This window comes from Oryzias melastigma, linkage group LG24 (genome assembly GCF_002922805.2).
Source record: "Oryzias melastigma strain HK-1 linkage group LG24, ASM292280v2, whole genome shotgun sequence".
Classification (NCBI taxonomy): Eukaryota; Metazoa; Chordata; class Actinopteri; order Beloniformes; family Adrianichthyidae; genus Oryzias; species Oryzias melastigma.
Genome location: NC_050535.1, coordinates 7,845,046 through 7,854,971, shown reverse-complemented (window position 1 = coordinate 7,854,971; position 9,926 = coordinate 7,845,046). Strand labels below are relative to the sequence as shown.

At 32.8% G+C, this 9,926-nt stretch overlaps 1 protein-coding gene across 1 annotated transcript in view; it reads right to left on the bottom strand.

Annotated features, from left to right (window-relative positions):
* Positions 1 to 830, bottom strand: part of armc2 (armadillo repeat containing 2) — a gene marked incomplete in the record, with an annotated part of 29,086 nt that extends 28,256 nt beyond the window's left edge. Inside the window, 1 exon segment of the mRNA XM_024290847.2 lies at positions 654 to 830.
* Positions 831 to 9,926: the final 9,096 nt, after the last annotated feature.

The following is a 9,926-nucleotide window of genomic DNA, read 5'->3' as shown; positions in this document are numbered from 1 at the left end:
AAAAAAAAACAACCTAGATATTCTTGCAGTATGTAAACTGATGTGGTGATTTTCAAAATATTATTCCAAAATTATTATTATTATAAAGATTAGCTAATTGTGCTTTCTGCAGCACAACAATTATTCACTTTTTACATCCTCTTTTAAAATAATAAACTTTATTGTCGATAAAAGGTTTTTTAAAAGAATTAAATTGAGGATACAGGTAATTTATACATAGATTTTGTAAAGCTAAAAAGTACTTTTATTTTATAAGAAATAAATATATGATAATTTGTTATCAAGAGAACTAAATAGTATTTATGTCACTTATAGTAATACAGAATGGCCAAAAAATGAATTAAATCATTTAGATTATTGATTTAAAGATAAATTATGCATAGTTAAGGCTGCCATATTTATAAAATAGCTTCATAAATCGACTTCTATTTGATTTGCGCGTTCACGAGCCGTCTCCATGGTAACGCAATGTCGCCAAACTACAACTCACACGCAGAAAGGCTGAACCATGTGAAACTTGAAACATTTAACTTTTTTCTTCCCTTTTTAAAATAGTTTTACTAAATATTCTAAATAATTCTAATTTAGAAACAATAAAAACAATATTACCGACGTTAAAATGAACGCTTTGGTTTCTGGGTAATGCCGCTCACCCTTCACGCTCCTCCGGCTGCAGAGAGTCTCTCCGTGTGGAAGTTCACGACAATAACAGGAAAATATCAACATAAAACTGGATAACAAACATTTTAGGGATGGAGTCTGAAAGTTTGTCCAGACGGGGCAACTCGCGCATGCGTAGATCCTAACCACTATCAGGTGCTTGAGTTTGAGATAGCCCCGCCCACTGAAGGCTCATTAGACCAATGAAAACAGTGGTGTGTCCATTCAGTGATGATAACTTATTTATAAAATACTCTAAATTAATGTTATTGTTTTCATTTATTGCTAAATGACCAACTTCAATGAAAATTGTGTTTTGGTGGTTTTTATTTTAAGATGGAAGACATAAATGAAGAAAATTTAACTTAAAATTGCATTTCAGAGTATTTCCTTATTCAAATCATGGGGAATCAGGAGCAGATGAAAAATGCATGAAGCTCGTAGCACCAAATCAAGAGGACGAATTTCTAATGCTGCTCTGCAAACACTTAAAAAAAATTGGCCTAAAAATTGCATAATCAAAATACATTTTTAAAAAGAAAGAAAAACACCAGACATGTTTTTACAATGGATCAAAAGATGACTGGAGTGAGAATTTAACACCAGAACAAAGAAAAGAGTTTTAATAAACAAACAAACAAAAAAACTTGCTTGCAAGAGCAATGTGCACTGACCCAGTGAATTTTAAGTGATTATAAGTATATCGAGTATACTAGACCATATACGTGTGTAGTGTAGGAAGTATTAAGTGAATACCTCCTCAGACTAAATTGGAATATTTTAGGTTAACGGCCCGACCCCCAAACTCTTTTGGCTAAATTAGACATTTTTCCAGTTTCTTAGACTAATCTAGCATTAAGCTCCAAAACAGCTACATGCTAGCTGTTTTGGCTAATTTAGTGTTTTTTCAGTTTTTAAGGCTAAGTTTAGCTAATATGTCAGCTGTATGCTAGCTGTTTTGGCAAATTGAGGTTCAGTCTTTTAGGGTGTATTGAAGTTAGGCTATATATATATATATATATATATATATATATATATATATATATATATATATATATATATATATATATACATGCTAGCTATTTTGACTACTTTAGACTTTTTAGGCTAATTTGGAGTTAAGCTAATATTTTTGCTTAATGCTAACTGTTTTGGCTAAATTAGAATTTTTTCAGTTCTTTAGGCTAATTTTACATTTAGCTAATATCTCAGCTACATGCTAGCTGTTTTAGCTAATTTAGGCTTTTTCGGTCTTTTAGGGTGTTTTTGACTTAGGCTAATATTCACATGCTAGCTGTTTTGGCTAATTTAGACATTTTTCTAGTTTTTTAGGGTAATTTGGCATTCAGCTAATATTTCAGCTACACGCTAGCTGTTTTAGCTAATTTTGGCTTTTTTTCAGTTATTTATACTATTTTGAAGGTTAGTTAATATTTCAGCTACACGCAAGCTGTTTTAGCTAATTTATGCTTTTTCTGTTATTTAGGCTATTTTGAAGTTTAGCTATTATTTCAGCTACACGCTAGCTGTTTTAGCTAAGTTATGCTTTTTCTGTTTTTTTAGGCTATTTTGAAGTTTAGCTATTATTTCAGCTACTCGCTAGCTGTTTTAGCTAATTTATTCTTTTTCTGTTATTTAGGCTATTTTGAAGTTTAGCTATTATTTCAGCTACACACTAGCTGTTTTAGCTAATTTATGCTTTTTCTGTTATTTAGGCTATTTTGAAGTTTAGCTGATATTTCAGCTACTCGCTAGCTGTTTTTGCTAATTTAGAATTTCTAGAGTTTGTTTGGCTAATTTGGCACTTTCCTAATATTTTAGCTAGCTGTGAGCTTTAGCTTTTTGAACTATCAGCTTCCGTGTTTTTAGCTATCAATTTAAGCATCTTCAGAGATTAATCTATCTCAAGTACATATCTAGTCTTTAAATGTAAAAGATTACAGAAATGTATTATTTAAAATTTGACAATTTGTGGCTTTCTGGAAAACCATAAATCTTTACGTTTAGGCTGTGATTGTTGCACTTTTCTGTTAGCCTACAAACAGACCCCGGGGCCTCCATCACAGAAGAAAACAGTTGTGTGGGCCCCACAAGAAAAAGTTTGGGGACCTCTGGCCTATATAAAAGGAAAATCCAAGTATACTGCCTCAAAAGAAAAAAAAACTGGAAAAAAAAATTCAAAATTTTTCACATAAATTAAGCATGTTTAATATACTGCATGTATTTTGTTGAACACCTATGGTCACCTTTTAGGTTGCCTCAGCAAATCAGCTTTCACTGGTTCACACATTTATAAATACACCAAGTTTAATTGATGACAAGAAGCAACAAAAAAATTAAGTAAACTTAGTCAAATTAACACACACCAGCTCAAGTTTTCGGGATGTAGGCTACAAACCTTACAAGGACACCAACACAACTTTCTCTCTCTCTCTCTATTTTTTTAATATACATATATATATATATATATATATATATATATATATATATATATATAATTTTTTTATAATATTAACATAAACTATGATCATTTTGACTCGACTTGGTTTCAAAATGAACCTGTTTTTGTTTCATTTGTCTCAGTAAACGTACAAATAATTTGTTAATTTTAGCCCCAACTGGTATTTTCAAGCTTTATTCACTGATGTCAAAAATCTGTGCAGAAAGGAAGCACAAAATCAATGTTCATAGATTCATTCAGAGTTCACCTGTTTGTGCTTCAATGTTTTTGCCAATTTGTTTCCATCATGTCAAACACCAGTCGGATCTTTTTGTCTCTCTACATGTATTTTTTTTTTTTCTAAACCTTCACCTTTATTCTTTTATTGCAAATTCCCCAAACACATCTGAACAATCTTGAGAGCCTCAGGTTGGATTTTAATAGCCTTACATGCTTCAGTCTCTTGGATACAGTGAGCCCAATTGGCCGGTAATGCGCATGCTGGGAATGCCCAATCACATGGCATCACCATGGAGCTCACCAGCCAATCAGAGCTCTCCGTGCACGAACTGTCACTATGAGACAGTGCTGGGACAGTGGACACTCTTAACCAGATTGTACCTGTAGTGTAAGATCATGTGAGGAGTAAATTAAAAAAAAAAAAAAAAAAAAAAAAAAAAAAGGATATTTCCAGGAGAATAAGCTGCACAATTTCATGCTCCAAGTGCATCCATGTCAGTGATATTGGTGCTGATCACGTCAGGGAGTAAATGGGTTGATCTCGAGAGCAATACGCTGCTTGAAGGTGATACGTCTCCCTGGTTACAAGCGTCATCTCCAGCCGGAGGCTAAGACTGACAATGAGCTCTCGGAAAAGGAGCCTCTCAACTTTTCCACACAATTCCATTTAACCCAATTCTAAAACCCAATTTTTTTGCCACTTAATTTTTTTTCTTACACATCAAAAGGATGGAAATATTGTTAATGCTTTTTGGGAGTTTATTTCAAGTTTATGGCTTGATTCCATCCATTCATTGACATGTTTTTCCTGCATGGTGACGAGGGTTGCTGGAGCCTATCCCAGCCTCGTCAGGACCAAGGTGGGGTACATCCTGAACGGGTTGCCAGTCCATCACAGGCAGACTCTCATTAACAACTTTATGTCACCAACTAATAAAGAATTCATGTTTTTGAAATGTGGGAGGAAATCTACGGTGGCCCTGAAGTGCAAATCATCGCTGAACACTAAAAACATTCAAGAAAATAAAACAAAAATAATTTTCAGAAATCAAAATAAATTAAAAAAAATTAAACTCAATATGTCCGTGTACTAATAAAGTTTTATTATTAGTATGCTACATATCAAATATCGTTTCATGCCAAATAATCGTGGTTAATGGATAAACGTGATCAGTAATTTGATTTACAACATTTAATGCTGTTTTTTGATTAGTAAGCATTCACACAATAGTGATTTTCCTTCTTCTTTCAAAAAATGTTTTTGGGCACGTAAAAACTCAATCATATGGCTAATTTGTTGTCTACTGGGAATTTTTAGGCTAATATTTAGTTCAGCTTCTATTTTAGCAACATGCTAATTTTTTGTCTAATTTGTTATCTACTGAGGTTTTCATAGGCCTTTTTAAAGTTCAGTTTCTATTTTAGCAACAGGCTAACGTTTTTGGCTAATTTGTTATGTACTGAGGTTTTTATAGGCTAATTTAGAGTTCAGCTTCTATTTTAGCAACATGTTAATGTTTTTGGCTAATTTAATTTACTGAGGAATTTCAGACAGTTTTGGAGTTTAGTTAGTATTTAAGAAATAAGCTAGCTTTTTGACTAATTTGACATATATTACGGTTTTTTTTAGCTAATTTGGAGTTTAGCTCATGTTTAAGTATTCTAGTAGAAAATTGGGATGTATTAAGGATTTTTAAGCAACTTTACTACAACATTTTTAGAAATTAAGGTCAACTTCAGCGCTCTTTCCTAGTTTTTCAATGAAATTTTCAATCTTTTAGCAAGTTTTGCGAATAGCTTTTGCATTTTCAATAAATCGCTTCAGCATTTAAAGGAAATTGCGCCGTTATTTTCAGCAAGTGCTTTGATTAAAAAACATTTACATTAGCATTATCGCAAGTAATGCAACTTTTCTAGTTAGTTTTGTTTTAAGATCTTTCATCTGTTTTTGCTTTTAATTATTAGTTTATGTCATTTGGACTTCAGGGCCACCGTAGAAATCACAGAAACCTGCAAATTCTGAGGGAAGAACCCAATGGGGATTTGAACCACCAAACCACACAGCACAATGGAGCCCGATTGATTGATTAACTATTGCAAAAGGTAGAGATAAGCCAGTCAACCTGAGTTAATTTAAGCAAAAAAGTAGAGAATTAAATAAAAAATTAGATTTCAGATGATTTTCTGTGAAGTAAATGTTCATGAGGAAAAAGAAAATGAAGCAATAATAGAGCGAAACGGAGACAAGGACATTTTTAAAAAGAGAAAAGGAAAATCAGATATAAATATTGACGGATTCTGACAGAATCAGCAGTGAAATTCTGAGGATTTTTGTTGCGATTCTGCTGAGCGTCACTCGAGACACAAAGACAGATGAGGTCAGACATCCTGTCTGCTCTCGCGCTTTTCTACAGAAGTTCACTGTCAGGAACTGATAAAATGACTTCCACAAACAAGTCTGTAGTGGATTAGATCTGCTTTACTCAACCCATGTTTTTAAGAAATCACTCACAAATTTTCAGTTTTGTATCTACAAGAAAGCCACAAGGTGAGCTTTAGTAGAAGTTTCCGCATTACACCAAATCTGATAAGTTTTCCATACTCAGAACTTCTGGGAAATTGACAGTTTGCTTTGCAGATTTACTCTTGAAAGTTGTTGCATGTGCAATATTGGCAACTTTGAAAGAAAAGTGTGTCTCGTCCGTGCTTGCCTGCAGAGACACGTCTTAGTTGATTTCTTTGTGAAGGAGATAAGTAAAGAAGTGCAGATTTAGCTGTTTAACAAAGCCAATCGGTTTGCTTAAGTGATTTAAAAAATGAAATCTGTAATTGTTCATGTAACTTGATGCAATTGTTTAGAGTAAGTAAAATAAAATCAACCCTAATTTAATTTTATTATGTCTAACTTACATTGTAAACAATTTTTAGATTGCAGGCCTAATATTCTGTTAGATTATATTAACGGTGGAGGCTGGAGGTAAAAAATGAAAGGAACAAAACTATAACCATAATTTCTTGAGTATAAGTCGCAGTTTTTTTTTTTAGTTTAGCCAGGGGCACTACTTATACTTTTTATAAATTTTGTGTGTTTTTTTTTATTTTTTTAGACATCAATAGGCTCATATATTTGTTATTCTCCCAGTAAACATCGGTTGCCCTTTAGCAGTTGTTTCCTCTAACAACCACTAGAGGGAGCAGCATCTGACTATAAGTATTTGCTACTGAGAGAAGAAGTGTCGTCCAAAACAAACATGGAAGAGAATCTGAAGCTATGTCCAAGTGTGTTCGCCATTTTCTAGTGCTGTCCGAATCTACTAATTCCAAAATCAAATGCACTGGAAATTTCCCAGAAGTCTTTGCGAAGAACTAGCGTGCATCGATGCTCACTAGATTAGCGAATATAGACCACAATGCATTGCGGTTAAACAATTTTGAACAAAAAAAAGTGTTTTTATGTTTTTTTTTAAATAAATTATCCACATTTTTACCATCAGAACACAATCGACTCATAAATAAACATCGTGAAATGTTCAATTTTGCGAAATTGGTGACGTCAAATCCACAGCTTGAAAAACAAAAGAAACGTAGTGAGCATGGTGTCCGAATTGGTAAAATTCAATACGGTGTTGTAGTTTTTATTTAATTAAAAAAACATTGTTTTTGTTATACGTACAATGCTTAAAAAAGATTGTTTTAATGATTTCTTTCTTTTTTTTTTTTAAATAAGACTAATAGTGACTCATAAATTGGGGTGGGTGTAACTTTTTGCTTCCCCCTTGTAGCTCCGCCCCTAGATTTGATCAGATTTTCTGAAATTCCATAATTTAAAATGTGCAGAGAGTTTTTCAGGTGACAGATTTCTGCCCTGGAATTTTGGCAGAACTTATGTCTGGCTTACGTTTTTACTCTACTACTTCCTAGTTGCAAACATGTATGCTAATAAACTAATAATAGTAAACATTTTCTGTTTTGTCAAAGCATCTCTTTTATTAATAACAAAAATTATCTGCAATGAGACTGGCTGTTTGAAGGACAGCCGTGTTATGTGGGGGAAAACCAAAACAAAACAGCATGATCTGCGTTTTCATGAAGCCGTCTTTCCACACTCTTCAGCCGGAGGGCGACGGGCGTGGAGCCAGACGCTCCAGTTTCTGTTTGGCCTCAAAGACACTGCACAATGTACAGACATTAAAAAAAAGGAGGCATGTCCTGAAGACAGTCGCCAGCTTATCGCTCATGTCTGTTGGTGCAAATGGAAAATAAAATGTCACATGGATGCATTTGTTATGCATGGATACGTTTTTATAAAGCCTTAAGGCGGGAGTGTCAAACTCAATCGCACAAGGGACCAAAATCCAAAGACCTTAGGTCACGACCCGAAGAGGATAAACATTTATTGAACACTCTAGAACTATATTTGTAAAACTTTAAAGCCGTAACTATTTCACATAATTATAAACTAGATATATACTGTAGCATTACCTGTGATAATGATAGTGTAAATGCTGTAAGCTGAATTTGGCCACTGAAGATGCTAGTGATGATAGCTGAAAATGCTGAAATCGATAGCGGAAAATTCTGAAGCTGTTAGCCACTAAAATATTAGCTAAATGCTAAATTAGCCTAAATAAACTAAAAGAAAAACGTAGGTTAGCCAAAACAGCTAGCATGTAGCTGAAAAAAATGTTAAACTTCAAAGAACCCTAAAAAACAAAAAAATAAAAGCCTAAATCAGCCAAATTAGCGTGTAAATATTAGTCAAACTGCAAAACAGCCACAAAAAATAACTTTTAAGAAAGCCTAAATTTGCCAAAAAGGCTAGCACGTAGCTGAAATGTTAGCTAATCTCAAAAGTAGCCTGAAAAATTTTAAAAGAAGCTTAAATTAGCCAAAACAGCTAGCATGTCGCTGAAATATTAGCTAACTAACAAAATAGCCTAAAAAAATCTTAGAAATATCCAAATAGCCCAAAAAAAATAGCAAAATGCACATTTTTAAAACTATAAAACCTTAACTTTTAAACATAATTATGAATAATAAAAAGGCGGGAATATTATTCCAGAATAAATCGACTTAAACCTTAAATAACTTTTAATATTTTACCCTCCATAAAAAGACATTTTGTCAAATCTTTAGTTAGAAATAAGTGCAAAAAAACATTGGGCCATTAATAACAATAAAATAAAATGATTTGGAGGGCCGGATCCGGCCCCCGGGCCTTGACTTTGACACATCTGCCTTAGGAGAAAGAGTCATAACTTTTGTTTTTATTTTACATATTTTTCCCTCTAAATTTGCATATATTTTTCAAAAGATTGTGGTAAGTATCACCCGGATGAATCCCAGTTATCTCATATGTGCTCATTTTTAATGCCTCCTTTCATCCCTTCCTTCACATGACCTATGTCTGTTTCTATGAATAGCCGCGTGGGCGTGAGTGCTGACTCGCTGGTGTTGCTCACCGTGGTCCTCCCCTGCACCAGGTCTTTCAGCTCCGTTCACCGAACAGTCACCAAACAATCAGAAACACATCGACTGACTTACTCACTCACACATTTAAGGCGGTATTTTTTGACAATTTTTCTCTCTGTATTTCTTTTTGTAAGCATTAAACCTTGAAATATAAAGAGAAAAGTGTACATTTTTATGTTTGATTTATTTAGGTTTCATTTATAAACAGCTTGAGCAACAAACCTGCAGCAAAAAAAGAAAGTAAAAAATGTTCTTTTGTTAAATCCTTTTTCCTATTTAACAGCGATGCTAACCAGAATATAAATCTTTGACGTCATTAGTTTATAACACAGACCCAAAATATGCAAAGTATGTAAAAACATTTATTTTTAGCACTTCTCTGTTTTGAGGCCTTTCAACAGTCACTAGATACTTCACTTTGTTACTTGATAAATAATCTACACTTAATCTGATACGGGTCGGATTATAACAACAAAGTAAAACAGAAATGTAAAATAGAAATGGTACAAAAGGGGTGGGGTTATATAAGTTTGATTCTTCCAACTGCTTTTAAGGAACAAAATAAACTCTATTTGCTAATTGTTATACATAACTGGATACATATTTATTATGATTACGAGTAATTACACTGTCATAAAGATGGTATTATCTTATTTAATCTTCATTAATATTTTCTGTCATTTCTAATCAATATATTCAAATCTGAAATGGGTTTGATCTGTACTCTGTATTTTCTTTTTACTTTATTATGTTTTGATGGAAGTTTATTTGAGCCATAATTCAAAGTATTATGCATTTCTCAATTGACAATTCAATTTGCAAATTCATCATGCAATTTGAAATTCTTAATTACTTTAAATTTAATTTAAAGAAAACCATATATTGAAATGTCATTTTAAAATATTGAATTGTAAATTGCAAAATGCATTTTCATTTGAATTATGACCTCAAAAACCCATTTACAATGCAATTGATTTTGTTTTTATTCAATATTTTAATTTAAAATTGTCATATAAAACTGTAAATTTTAATGTTTTTCATATTAAAAGCCTGAATTGCATATATAATTGTCAATTGAAAAAACGCATTTTCAAATTCCTTGATGAATTTGCAA